The sequence below is a fragment of the Rhinoderma darwinii genome (genome assembly GCF_050947455.1).
Source record: "Rhinoderma darwinii isolate aRhiDar2 chromosome 5 unlocalized genomic scaffold, aRhiDar2.hap1 SUPER_5_unloc_26, whole genome shotgun sequence".
Lineage (NCBI taxonomy): Eukaryota > Metazoa > Chordata > Amphibia > Anura > Rhinodermatidae > Rhinoderma > Rhinoderma darwinii.
In genome coordinates, this window is record NW_027461783.1 from 303074 (window position 1) to 317156 (window position 14083).

Consider the following 14083-nt stretch of genomic DNA (forward strand, 5'->3'; position numbering starts at 1 on the left):
CCTTATGTGTTGACTAAAAGCAGATTCCAAAAGTGTTTTTTGTCTTTGCTATTGTTTCTGTCTTTCTGAAGGGATCTCCCCTTTTAATCCCATTATTTCAACACCTGTTGGACAATGCATGAGTGATAATGAGCTCATTGATTAAATGCAATTAATGAATAGATTGCCACCTCTTGTTGTGTGTCGTCTGTGTTTCTGTGTTTCCGGCATTTCACATTGGAACACCTCATTCACCTTCCTTGTCTTCTCTCCGCCCTCCCTTTTAGGTAAGTTAAAGAGCTGCACCTGAGCCAGCCACTGATTGATTGATTGATTGATTGATTGATTGATTGATTGATTGATTGATTGATGCAGCACAACAGTCAAATAGTGGAGTGGAGTAGGGGAACAGCAAACAGCCAATAAAGCAGCCCGCCCGCTCGCCTGCCCGCCACAATGGACCTACCTGTGTACACTAGATGGATGTGATGGAATGTACTGTCGTCCCTACATTTCAAGAAGAAGTAAGAATTGCAGTTGCAACAAAGCCTTGATTGCCTACAAAGAGAGCAGCAATTTGGATTTGTTACTATGTTACCTAGAAGAATAACAAACTGTGCAAGGATGGAGGTTGTAGGAGCAAGGAGAAGTTGTCTGTAAAGTTGGTGGATGCCTATTTTCCATTTTGCAGTCCCTTGTCTCCCTCTTGTGGCCTCCTGGAGGCAACTAGCTGTGCAAAAAAAAGACAGCCTGGCGGCCGGCTGTTGCAGTGTTGCCCTCTAAGGCAACACTGAGTGACTGACTGAGCCTCACCGTCTTATATAAAGTTCAGACGGAACTTTGCACGTGTCATAGTGGAGCCCTCAGGATTCCAGAGCCAGCTTTCTGACATCATAATGGGGCCTCAGAGATAAAAGCCTGGGCCCAGGCAGTGTTGGTCAGTGCTGCTCAGCAGGCAGCACTGGACTGGACTGGATTACAGCTGATACAAGGTGTGAAGGAACAAGGGGTGGCTGTGGGCATGCACTTGCTGCCGCTGCCAGTGTTTATCTGCATGGCAGCAGGGCATTTGGGCGTTGCCAGGAAGGCGTTTTTATGTAGATTCCTCCTCTTTCAGCACTGCATTGTGGTGCAAGCAAAAGAAGCAAATCCTGTCTGGCTTCCTCTCCGGCCTTTATTCACCTCCCGTGTAGCTGTGAGTGTGTGAGCCTGCAGGGCCCCATGGAATTGCCTAGAAGTAGGCTGAATCGCTGCAAGGGCTGAACAGCAGTATCGGGCAGGCTCGGGCAACGCGCGGCCCATTCGGGTTATCGCTTCTCGGCCTTTTGGCTAAGATCAAGTGTAGTATCTGTTCTTATCAGTTTAATATCTGATACGTCCCCTATCTGGGGACCATATATTAAATGGATTTTTAGAACAGGGAGATGGAAATAGAGCTTGCTCTGTCCACTCCACGCATTGACCTGGTATTGCAGTATTTCCAGGACCGGTGCACCCTTTCCTTATGTGTTGACTAAAAGCAGATTCCAAAAGTGTTTTTTGTCTTTGCTATTGTTTCTGTCTTTCTGAAGGGATCTCCCCTTTTAATCCCATTATTTCAACACCTGTTGGAGAATGCATGAGTGATAATGAGCTCATTGATTAAATGCAATTAATGAATAGATTGCCACCTCTTGTTGTGTGTCGTCTGTGTTTCTGTGTTTCCGGCATTTCACATTGGAACACCTCATTCACCTTCCTTGTCTTCTCTCCGCCCTCCCTTTTAGGTAAGTTAAAGAGCTGCACCTGAGCCAGCCACTGATTGATTGATTGATTGATTGATTGATTGATTGATGCAGCACAACAGTCAAATAGTGGAGTGGAGTAGGGGAACAGCAAACAGCCAATAAAGCAGCCCGCCCGCTCGCCTGCCCGCCACAATGGACCTACCTGTGTACACTAGATGGATGTGATGGAATGTACTGTCGTCCCTACATTTCAAGAAGAAGTAAGAATTGCAGTTGCAACAAAGCCTTGCTTGCCTACAAAGAGAGCAGCAATTTGGATTTGTTACTATGTTACCTAGAAGAATAACAAACTGTGCAAGGATGGAGGTTGTAGGAGCAAGGAGAAGTTGTCTGTAAAGTTGGTGGATGCCTATTTTCCATTTTGCAGTCCCTTGTCTCCCTCTTGTGGCCTCCTGGAGGCAACTAGCTGTGCAAAAAAAAGACAGCCTGGCGGCCGGCTGTTGCAGTGTTGCCCTCTCAGGCAACACTGAGTGACTGACTGAGCCTCACCGTCTTATATAAAGTTCAGACGGAACTTTGCACGTGTCATAGTGGAGCCCTCAGGATTCCAGAGCCAGCTTTCTGACATCATAATGGGGCCTCAGAGATAAAAGCCTGGGCCCAGGCAGTGTTGGTCAGTGCTGCTCAGCAGGCAGCACTGGACTGGACTGGATTACAGCTGATACAAGGTGTGAAGGAACAAGGGGTGGCTGTGGGCATGCACTTGCTGCCGCTGCCAGTGTTTATCTGCATGGCAGCAGGGCATTTGGGCGTTGCCAGGAAGGCGTTTTTATGTAGATTCCTCCTCTTTCAGCACTGCATTGTGGTGCAAGCAAAAGAAGCAAATCCTGTCTGGCTTCCTCTCCGGCCTTTATTCACCTCCCGTGTAGCTGTGAGTGTGTGAGCCTGCAGGGCCCCATGGAATTGCCTAGAAGTAGGCTGAATCGCTGCAAGGGCTGAACAGCAGTATCGGGCAGGCTCGGGCAACGCGCGGCCCGTTCGGGTTATCGCTTCTCGGCCTTTTGGCTAAGATCAAGTGTAGTATCTGTTCTTATCAGTTTAATATCTGATACGTCCCCTATCTGGGGACCATATATTAAATGGATTTTTAGAACAGGGAGATGGAAATAGAGCTTGCTCTGTCCACTCCACGCATTGACCTGGTATTGCAGTATTTCCAGGACCGGTGCACCCTTTCCTTATGTGTTGACTAAAAGCAGATTCCAAAAGTGTTTTTTGTCTTTGCTATTGTTTCTGTCTTTCTGAAGGGATCTCCCCTTTTAATCCCATTATTTCAACACCTGTTGGACAATGCATGAGTGATAATGAGCTCATTGATTAAATGCAATTAATGAATAGATTGCCACCTCTTGTTGTGTGTCGTCTGTGTTTCTGTGTTTCCGGCATTTCACATTGGAACACCTCATTCACCTTCCTTGTCTTCTCTCCGCCCTCCCTTTTAGGTAAGTTAAAGAGCTGCACCTGAGCCAGCCACTGATTGATTGATTGATTGATTGATTGATTGATTGATTGATGCAGCACAACAGTCAAATAGTGGAGTGGAGTAGGGGAACAGCAAACAGCCAATAAAGCAGCCCGCCCGCTCGCCTGCCCGCCACAATGGACCTACCTGTGTACACTAGATGGATGTGATGGAATGTACTGTCGTCCCTACATTTCAAGAAGAAGTAAGAATTGCAGTTGCAACAAAGCCTTGCTTGCCTACAAAGAGAGCAGCAATTTGGATTTGTTACTATGTTACCTAGAAGAATAACAAACTGTGCAAGGATGGAGGTTGTAGGAGCAAGGAGAAGTTGTCTGTAAAGTTGGTGGATGCCTATTTTCCATTTTGCAGTCCCTTGTCTCCCTCTTGTGGCCTCCTGGAGGCAACTAGCTGTGCAAAAAAAAGACAGCCTGGCGGCCGGCTGTTGCAGTGTTGCCCTCTCAGGCAACACTGAGTGACTGACTGAGCCTCACCGTCTTATATAAAGTTCAGACGGAACTTTGCACGTGTCATAGTGGAGCCCTCAGGATTCCAGAGCCAGCTTTCTGACATCATAATGGGGCCTCAGAGATAAAAGCCTGGGCCCAGGCAGTGTTGGTCAGTGCTGCTCAGCAGGCAGCACTGGACTGGACTGGATTACAGCTGATACAAGGTGTGAAGGAACAAGGGGTGGCTGTGGGCATGCACTTGCTGCCGCTGCCAGTGTTTATCTGCATGGCAGCAGGGCATTTGGGCGTTGCCAGGAAGGCGTTTTTATGTAGATTCCTCCTCTTTCAGCACTGCATTGTGGTGCAAGCAAAAGAAGCAAATCCTGTCTGGCTTCCTCTCCGGCCTTTATTCACCTCCCGTGTAGCTGTGAGTGTGTGAGCCTGCAGGGCCCCATGGAATTGCCTAGAAGTAGGCTGAATCGCTGCAAGGGCTGAACAGCAGTATCGGGCAGGCTCGGGCAACGCGCGGCCCATTCGGGTTATCGCTTCTCGGCCTTTTGGCTAAGATCAAGTGTAGTATCTGTTCTTATCAGTTTAATATCTGATACGTCCCCTATCTGGGGACCATATATTAAATGGATTTTTAGAACAGGGAGATGGAAATAGAGCTTGCTCTGTCCACTCCACGCATTGACCTGGTATTGCAGTATTTCCAGGACCGGTGCACCCTTTCCTTATGTGTTGACTAAAAGCAGATTCCAAAAGTGTTTTTTGTCTTTGCTATTGTTTCTGTCTTTCTGAAGGGATCTCCCCTTTTAATCCCATTATTTCAACACCTGTTGGACAATGCATGAGTGATAATGAGCTCATTGATTAAATGCAATTAATGAATAGATTGCCACCTCTTGTTGTGTGTCGTCTGTGTTTCTGTGTTTCCGGCATTTCACATTGGAACACCTCATTCACCTTCCTTGTCTTCTCTCCGCCCTCCCTTTTAGGTAAGTTAAAGAGCTGCACCTGAGCCAGCCACTGATTGATTGATTGATTGATTGATTGATTGATTGATTGATTGATTGATTGATTGATGCAGCACAACAGTCAAATAGTGGAGTGGAGTAGGGGAACAGCAAACAGCCAATAAAGCAGCCCGCCCGCTCGCCTGCCCGCCACAATGGACCTACCTGTGTACACTAGATGGATGTGATGGAATGTACTGTCGTCCCTACATTTCAAGAAGAAGTAAGAATTGCAGTTGCAACAAAGCCTTGCTTGCCTACAAAGAGAGCAGCAATTTGGATTTGTTACTATGTTACCTAGAAGAATAACAAACTGTGCAAGGATGGAGGTTGTAGGAGCAAGGAGAAGTTGTCTGTAAAGTTGGTGGATGCCTATTTTCCATTTTGCAGTCCCTTGTCTCCCTCTTGTGGCCTCCTGGAGGCAACTAGCTGTGCAAAAAAAAGACAGCCTGGCGGCCGGCTGTTGCAGTGTTGCCCTCTCAGGCAACACTGAGTGACTGACTGAGCCTCACCGTCTTATATAAAGTTCAGACGGAACTTTGCACGTGTCATAGTGGAGCCCTCAGGATTCCAGAGCCAGCTTTCTGACATCATAATGGGGCCTCAGAGATAAAAGCCTGGGCCCAGGCAGTGTTGGTCAGTGCTGCTCAGCAGGCAGCACTGGACTGGACTGGATTACAGCTGATACAAGGTGTGAAGGAACAAGGGGTGGCTGTGGGCATGCACTTGCTGCCGCTGCCAGTGTTTATCTGCATGGCAGCAGGGCATTTGGGCGTTGCCAGGAAGGCGTTTTTATGTAGATTCCTCCTCTTTCAGCACTGCATTGTGGTGCAAGCAAAAGAAGCAAATCCTGTCTGGCTTCCTCTCCGGCCTTTATTCACCTCCCGTGTAGCTGTGAGTGTGTGAGCCTGCAGGGCCCCATGGAATTGCCTAGAAGTAGGCTGAATCGCTGCAAGGGCTGAACAGCAGTATCGGGCAGGCTCGGGCAACGCGCGGCCCGTTCGGGTTATCGCTTCTCGGCCTTTTGGCTAAGATCAAGTGTAGTATCTGTTCTTATCAGTCCTTGTAAGGATAGATAGCTCGGAGAACCACTGGGGGCTATAAACACTAGCTTAGCGATCCAAGAGCGTTCCAGACGAAGCCGGCGACGAACTGCGGAGAAGAACCAGCGAAGACGACGATCCAGAAGGGAGAAGCCGCCATCGGGGAAGAAGCTCCGGGAGATCGCTGCCGGGAAGAAGAAGGAGAACTGCGACAGAGACCTTCGGAGAAGAGCCGCTGCTGAAGGGGATCTTTGAAGAAGCTCGGCCGCAGAAGAAGCTCGACGAGGAACCGCTGCGGAAGAAATTTCGTGGAAGAACCTCGGCCAGCAAGGAGAAGATTTGCATAGCTCCGCCCCCTTCGGGAAAGAGCTATCGAAGATCCTCCCCAAGCGACAGGAACAGCTGGAAGAAGCCATGGCCTCAACCAGCAACCCTGCCACCCAGAAGAAGAAGGCTGATGGACCAGGTGAGCCGGCCCAGGCCAGGACATCTCCTCCTGAAGCCTCCTCAAGCCAACAGGCCACCAGGAAGCCGAACCAGGCTGCTCCAACCCTGGAGCCCTGGATGAAGCAGACGGTGGCCCTGAAGCTGAAGGAGGTGGACGGGAGAGTGCCGGACATGACGGAAGAAGTGTTCTGCCAGAAGATGCTCCTGGACCAGGGCTTCGCTAAGCCGGAGACCATCAGCATCCAGGCCTTCATGACCGGGATGTTCTTCGTGACCTTCGCTTCGATCAACATCTGCAGAAGGTACTGGGAGATGGTGAAAGCGGCGAGGCCTGAATCCCCTTTCTCTCGCTTTGTGGGCAACTGCCCTGTCCAAAGAGAGGAAAGGCGGGTGACGGTCTCAATGCGGAACCCACACACCCCCGGCAAAGACATCACCACGCTCCTGAAGCGGTTCTGCACAGTGGTGAGGGAACCCACCCACATCCTGAACGGACTCGGCTTCTGGACTGGCAAGTGGTCGGTAATCGTCCGACTGAACAAGGATTCCAGCGCGGAAGACGGCCTCCAACACCTGCCCCAGTCATTCTCGCTGGGCAACTCCTACGGCCTCATCTACTACCCGGACATGCCGCAGATCTGCAGGAGATGCAGCAAGAAGGGTCATTCGGTGAAGGACTGCAAGGAGGACGCCTGCAAGAACTGCCGGGTAACAGGACACGAGACCAAAGACTGCCCGAAACGGACAATGTGCAACCTCTGCGGACAAGCAGCCCACTCCTACAAGGACTGCCCGAAGAGGGATCGATCCTGGGCAACTGTAGCGGCGAAAGCTCCGGCCAGAGGGAACCCCGCCCCAGCCAGAGCTCCAGCGGCGCAGAAGACCGGGAATAAGAAGGATGGTAAGAAGACGACAGTCCCTCCCCCCCGTCTCCCGGCCCTCCCTCGCCCTACCCTTCCCACCCTCCCTCGCCCGGCCCTCCCCACCCCCCCGTCCCCAACCCCTGTCACCCCCACTGAGGCTCTCACCTTCTCCTACCCACCCATCTCAGTGGTCCTGTCACCTGCACCTCTCCCAACCCAGCCTCCCTTCTCCCCAGCTCCAGCAGCACTAACATCTTCCCCTCCAGCTGCTGGAGTCCTCTCCCTGGAGGATTTTCCCCCTCTTGTCTCCTCAGGTGCCATCCAGAGGAAGAGAAAGGTGAGGACAGCCCAGCTGCTGAGTCCTCAAAGCGACAAGTCGTGGAAATCTGCGAAGATTCCCTTGCGCAGCAGGAGGAAATGGAGCAGATGGTGGAGGAACTCGTGTCTGAACCTGAGGTCATCGACTTCACAACAGACATCCAGGTGGCTACAATCCTGGAACAATTTTTGTCAGAGGGCCTGCTGGATCTTTCGGACCCGCCAGGAGAGGAGGATCCGCCCGACCGGACTGGTAACTAAGGTGTATCGTTTGCACTAACCTTCTTTATTCTCCCCCATGGCTGCTAAACTTAACATCTTTAGCCTCAATGTGAGGAGTGTTAGAGATAGGACTAGATGTCAGATGGTGCTAACTTTTCTTTCCAAGCAGTCGAGTGATGTATTTATGCTGCAGGAATGTACTCTCCCCTCTTCCAGGTCATACCATCATCTGGCCAGGCAGTGGACCCATGGCCCGTCCTACTGGTCTGGTGGGGGCGACTGTAAGTCTGCAGGGGTTGCCATCCTGATTAGGGGAAGCGTATTTACTGTTGACTCTGTCCAGGAGCTCGCCTGCGGCCGCTTGTTGGTCGTAGACGGTTCCTGGGCAGGAGAGCCGATTAGGCTCATCAACGTGTACGCTCCCCCTATGAAGGCTGAGCGCCTGGAACTATTCCAGACCCTGCGGACCCAGCTCGCCACCACTAGGGCAGTGGTGATGGCCGGGGACTTCAACTGCCCCATCGAAGAGGATGGACGAAGTTCCGGCACTTCAATCAAACTGGATGTCAGTTCCAAACTGCTTATCGAGATGGTAACCGAAGCATCCTTGCAGGACGTTGTGGGCTCCATGGGGATCGGCTCTGTGAACTATTCATGGAGCCGACCCGATGGCTCACTTCGTTCTCGGATTGACTTTGTGTTCACCTCCCGGGCAGTCAAGCAGCATGGGCACTCCATGGTCCCCTGCTTCTTCTCCGACCACAGGGCCATTCTCTTCCAGGGTGCCATCGGCCACGGTTTTCCTCCCGGCCCTGGCTCCTGGAAGCTGAATTGTGCCCTGCTGGAAAGAGAGGAGGTACTGGCGGAACTTAGAGACGCCTATATTGTTTGGAGGAATGATAAAGTTTTCTTTGACAAAACCTGTGACTGGTGGGAATATGTTAAAGTTGAATTTCGTTGTTTCTTTCAGGCAAAAAGTCGTCAACAGGCGTGTGAGAGGAAGAGAGACTTCAGAGAGATGCAGCGTCAGCTGCGATCCCTGCAAGACCTCCTTCAATGCGGCTGGGACGTCAGGAAGGAGCTGGAGGAAGCCAAAAAGGGCCTGAAAAGGCACTTTGAGGAGGAATCCAAGCGAATTGTCTTTCGTTCCAAGGTGGAGAACCTGGAGAAGGGTGAGAAATGTAACTCGTTCTTTTTCAGGAAACTCCATGCCGGCCACACGCCCCTGAAGGAACTTCGAGATGAGACCGGAAACATGCATTCTGGGAAGAAGGAGGTGATGGGAGTCGTCACAGACTACTACCGAAGCCTCTACTCCCGGAAAACCACTGACCCCGAAGCCGCCGATAAATTCCTGTCAGGTATCACTAATCATCTTGATCCTGCAGGTACGGAGGCTATGGATGTACCCCTGACGGTGGAGGAACTGCTCTCTGCCGCTAAATCCTTCAGACCCGGCAGGACCCCGGGCAGTGATGGTCTCCCAGCAGAGCTCTATGTAGCGCTGGGGGACTTGATCTGTCCGGACCTGCTGGAGCTCTATGAGGAGATGGTGGTGGAGGGTAGAATGCCACCGTCCTTGAGAGAAGGCATGATCACGATCTTGTATAAGCGGAAGGGGGAGAGATGTGACCTGAAAAACTGGCGTCCCATCTCTCTCCTGAACGTGGACTACAAGATCCTCGCCAAAGTATTGGCCAACAGACTGAAGGTTGTCATCGGACAGATCATCGGATCGGACCAAACCTGCGGCATTCCTGGCCGTAGGGTGGCCGACAGTCTTGCCCTGGTGAGGGACACGGTGCATTACATGCAAAGCCGCCGTACACACGCGGCCCTGGTCAGTCTGGATCAGGAGAAGGCTTTTGACCGGGTCTCTCACGAATTCATGGGTAAGGCTCTGCGTAGGCTGCGGCTTGGCAGGTTGTTCTGTTTGTATGTTAACCTGATGTATTGCGACATTTACAGCTCGGTGCTGGTGAACGGCTGGAAGACTGACCCCTTTCCTGTATCGTCGGGGGTTAGACAAGGCTGTCCTCTTTCACCTCTCCTTTTTGTTTGTGTTATAGAGCTCTTCGCAGAGGCTATCCGGCAGAATGGAGAGATCAGAGGGATCACCGCACCAGGTCCAGGACACTTCGAGGTCAAATGCTCGCTGTACATGGACGACGTGACCGTCTTCTGCGCTGACCAGAGTTCGGTGACTGCACTCGTCCAGACCTGCGAGGAGTTCGGACGCGCTTCAGGGGCAAAAGTCAACTGCGGGAAGTCGGAAGCCATGCTCTTCGGAAAGTGGTACCTGCCTTCTCCTGCCTCCTTCCCGTTTACTATCAAGCCGGACTTCATCAAAATTCTGGGAGTCTGGTTCGGTAAGGAAGGTGCAGCCCTAAAGTCGTGGGAAGAACGCTTGGCCAAAGTCAACCAAAGGATCGGACTGTGGAGCCTCAGACAACTCACTATTGAGGGCAAAGCAATGGTCCTGCGTAACGAAGTCTTGCCTGTGCTACAATACACTGCACAGGCATGGCCCCCTCTTGCCACCGTCTCGAGGGCCATTACCAGGACTGTGTTTCGCTTCATCTGGGGCTCGAAAATGGACAGAGTAAAGCGGACTGTTATGTACAAGGAGCCCCGCAAAGGTGGGAAGGGTATACCCGACATTCCCACTCTGCTGCGGATCGCTTTTGTATGTGACTGTGTTCGTAGGACTCTGAGGACAGCAAACGGCTCTGCGGGCAAGGCCATGTCCCGCTACTTCCTCCTTCCCCTCTGGCGAGGTTTTGGCTGGGACAAGTGGGACAGCTCCTTCCCTTACAACTGGCACGCTCCCTGGTTCTACGGAGATGTCGTCCGGTTTGTGAGGGAGCATCAACTGGAGGGTCTTAAGCCCGACTTGTGGAAACCTAAGACGATCCACAAGCACATCAGAGCAAAGGACCCACTGGAGTCTGTTCCAGGGCTTCATGCCGACACGTTGGAGACTGTTTGGACTAACGTGTCATCTGGCAGGTTGACCAACGGGCACAAGGACACTTCATGGATGGCCATCCAGGGAGGACTGCCTCTTAGGTCATTCATGCATGCCCGCAACCTGTGCAAGACCCGGTACTGCCCCAGGTGCCCCTTCACGGAGGAAACATCTTTGCACATTTTCTGGCAGTGCCCCTTTGCACAGGGTCTGTTGAAAGCCTTGGAACATGAACTCAAGGACTCAGTACCCAGGAACAGACTGTCGTACCGGTCGGTACTTTATGGACTATTTCCTGGGAATACCACGGATGGAGCAATCCAGGAAGCCTGGCGCCTTATGAACTGCTTTAAGGACGCTATATGGTTTGCCAGGAACCGTCTGATTTTGCGGAGAGAGAGTGTGTCCGTCCAGGACTGCCGCAGGCTGATCCACAGCCTGCTCAGAGACTATTCCACCTGGGACAGCCCGGACGTCGATGAGGAAGAGGACTGATACTCCCCTTCCCCCCACTCTCCCTTCTTGTGTGTTGTCTTTCAATAAAGCTTCGGGCCTGTGATTTCCCCCTTCCCTATCCCCTCCTACCCACTCCCCTATCCCATCACTTGTCTGTAATGCTTTGTTGTTTGGCGTTAGTGAATGCAAGAATGTTAGTGTAGCATGTGGTGTAATGTATAGCATAGGCTAGCCTGTACTGTGTATTATACTGTCATGTTATGTTTGACGACTGTTATTATTTATTATTTACTGCTTCATGGCTTGCGCTGCGTCGCAGTAATGTTTGTATGATGACGATTGATTGTCAATAAAGCAATTTTCAATCAAAAAATCTGTTCTTATCAGTTTAATATCTGATACGTCCCCTATCTGGGGACCATATATTAAATGGATTTTTAGAACAGGGAGATGGAAATAGAGCTTGCTCTGTCCACTCCACGCATTGACCTGGTATTGCAGTATTTCCAGGACCGGTGCACCCTTTCCTTATGTGTTGACTAAAAGCAGATTCCAAAAGTGTTTTTTGTCTTTGCTATTGTTTCTGTCTTTCTGAAGGGATCTCCCCTTTTAATCCCATTATTTCAACACCTGTTGGACAATGCATGAGTGATAATGAGCTCATTGATTAAATGCAATTAATGAATAGATTGCCACCTCTTGTTGTGTGTCGTCTGTGTTTCTGTGTTTCCGGCATTTCACATTGGAACACCTCATTCACCTTCCTTGTCTTCTCTCCGCCCTCCCTTTTAGGTAAGTTAAAGAGCTGCACCTGAGCCAGCCACTGATTGATTGATTGATTGATTGATTGATTGATTGATTGATTGATTGATTGATTGATGCAGCACAACAGTCAAATAGTGGAGTGGAGTAGGGGAACAGCAAACAGCCAATAAAGCAGCCCGCCCGCTCGCCTGCCCGCCACAATGGACCTACCTGTGTACACTAGATGGATGTGATGGAATGTACTGTCGTCCCTACATTTCAAGAAGAAGTAAGAATTGCAGTTGCAACAAAGCCTTGCTTGCCTACAAAGAGAGCAGCAATTTGGATTTGTTACTATGTTACCTAGAAGAATAACAAACTGTGCAAGGATGGAGGTTGTAGGAGCAAGGAGAAGTTGTCTGTAAAGTTGGTGGATGCCTATTTTCCATTTTGCAGTCCCTTGTCTCCCTCTTGTGGCCTCCTGGAGGCAACTAGCTGTGCAAAAAAAAGACAGCCTGGCGGCCGGCTGTTGCAGTGTTGCCCTCTCAGGCAACACTGAGTGACTGACTGAGCCTCACCGTCTTATATAAAGTTCAGACGGAACTTTGCACGTGTCATAGTGGAGCCCTCAGGATTCCAGAGCCAGCTTTCTGACATCATAATGGGGCCTCAGAGATAAAAGCCTGGGCCCAGGCAGTGTTGGTCAGTGCTGCTCAGCAGGCAGCACTGGACTGGACTGGATTACAGCTGATACAAGGTGTGAAGGAACAAGGGGTGGCTGTGGGCATGCACTTGCTGCCGCTGCCAGTGTTTATCTGCATGGCAGCAGGGCATTTGGGCGTTGCCAGGAAGGCGTTTTTATGTAGATTCCTCCTCTTTCAGCACTGCATTGTGGTGCAAGCAAAAGAAGCAAATCCTGTCTGGCTTCCTCTCCGGCCTTTATTCACCTCCCGTGTAGCTGTGAGTGTGTGAGCCTGCAGGGCCCCATGGAATTGCCTAGAAGTAGGCTGAATCGCTGCAAGGGCTGAACAGCAGTATCGGGCAGGCTCGGGCAACGCGCGGCCCGTTCGGGTTATCGCTTCTCGGCCTTTTGGCTAAGATCAAGTGTAGTATCTGTTCTTATCAGTTTAATATCTGATACGTCCCCTATCTGGGGACCATATATTAAATGGATTTTTAGAACAGGGAGATGGAAATAGAGCTTGCTCTGTCCACTCCACGCATTGACCTGGTATTGCAGTATTTCCAGGACCGGTGCACCCTTTCCTTATGTGTTGACTAAAAGCAGATTCCAAAAGTGTTTTTTGTCTTTGCTATTGTTTCTGTCTTTCTGAAGGGATCTCCCCTTTTAATCCCATTATTTCAACACCTGTTGGACAATGCATGAGTGATAATGAGCTCATTGATTAAATGCAATTAATGAATAGATTGCCACCTCTTGTTGTGTGTCGTCTGTGTTTCTGTGTTTCCGGCATTTCACATTGGAACACCTCATTCACCTTCCTTGTCTTCTCTCCGCCCTCCCTTTTAGGTAAGTTAAAGAGCTGCACCTGAGCCAGCCACTGATTGATTGATTGATTGATTGATTGATTGATTGATTGATTGATTGATTGATTGATGCAGCACAACAGTCAAATAGTGGAGTAGGGGAACAGCAAACAGCCAATAAAGCAGCCCGCCCGCTCGCCTGCCCGCCACAATGGACCTACCTGTGTACACTAGATGGATGTGATGGAATGTACTGTCGTCCCTACATTTCAAGAAGAAGTAAGAATTGCAGTTGCAACAAAGCCTTGCTTGCCTACAAAGAGAGCAGCAATTTGGATTTGTTACTATGTTACCTAGAAGAATAACAAACTGTGCAAGGATGGAGGTTGTAGGAGCAAGGAGAAGTTGTCTGTAAAGTTGGTGGATGCCTATTTTCCATTTTGCAGTCCCTTGTCTCCCTCTTGTGGCCTCCTGGAGGCAACTAGCTGTGCAAAAAAAAGACAGCCTGGCGGCCGGCTGTTGCAGTGTTGCCCTCTCAGGCAACACTGAGTGACTGACTGAGCCTCACCGTCTTATATAAAGTTCAGACGGAACTTTGCACGTGTCATAGTGGAGCCCTCAGGATTCCAGAGCCAGCTTTCTGACATCATAATGGGGCCTCAGAGATAAAAGCCTGGGCCCAGGCAGTGTTGGTCAGTGCTGCTCAGCAGGCAGCACTGGACTGGACTGGATTACAGCTGATACAAGGTGTGAAGGAACAAGGGGTGGCTGTGGGCATGCACTTGCTGCCGCTGCCAGTGTTTATCTGCATGGCAGCAGGGCATTTGGGCGTTGCCAGGAA

At 50.6% G+C, this 14083-nt stretch overlaps 5 non-coding genes and 1 pseudogene across 5 annotated transcripts; all 6 read left to right on the plus strand.

The window, feature by feature from the left end:
* The first annotated feature begins 1288 nt into the window (after positions 1-1288).
* LOC142688605 (U2 spliceosomal RNA) lies at positions 1289-1479 on the plus strand. The gene has a single exon (XR_012857673.1). It is a non-coding gene; the product is annotated as a U2 spliceosomal RNA (small nuclear RNA).
* Positions 1480-2751: 1272 nt separating this feature from the next.
* LOC142688606 (U2 spliceosomal RNA) lies at positions 2752-2942 on the plus strand. Its single transcript, XR_012857674.1, has one exon. It is a non-coding gene; the product is annotated as a U2 spliceosomal RNA (small nuclear RNA).
* A 1276-nt stretch (positions 2943-4218) lies between these two features.
* Positions 4219-4409, plus strand: LOC142688607 (U2 spliceosomal RNA). The gene has a single exon (XR_012857675.1). It is a non-coding gene; the product is annotated as a U2 spliceosomal RNA (small nuclear RNA).
* A 1292-nt stretch (positions 4410-5701) lies between these two features.
* On the plus strand, positions 5702-5803 carry LOC142688809 (U2 spliceosomal RNA; annotated as a pseudogene).
* A 5545-nt stretch (positions 5804-11348) lies between these two features.
* Positions 11349-11536, plus strand: LOC142688806 (U2 spliceosomal RNA). The gene has a single exon (XR_012857855.1). It is a non-coding gene; the product is annotated as a U2 spliceosomal RNA (small nuclear RNA).
* Positions 11537-12828: 1292 nt separating this feature from the next.
* LOC142688608 (U2 spliceosomal RNA) lies at positions 12829-13019 on the plus strand. Its single transcript, XR_012857676.1, has one exon. It is a non-coding gene; the product is annotated as a U2 spliceosomal RNA (small nuclear RNA).
* The last annotated feature ends 1064 nt before the right edge of the window (positions 13020-14083 follow it).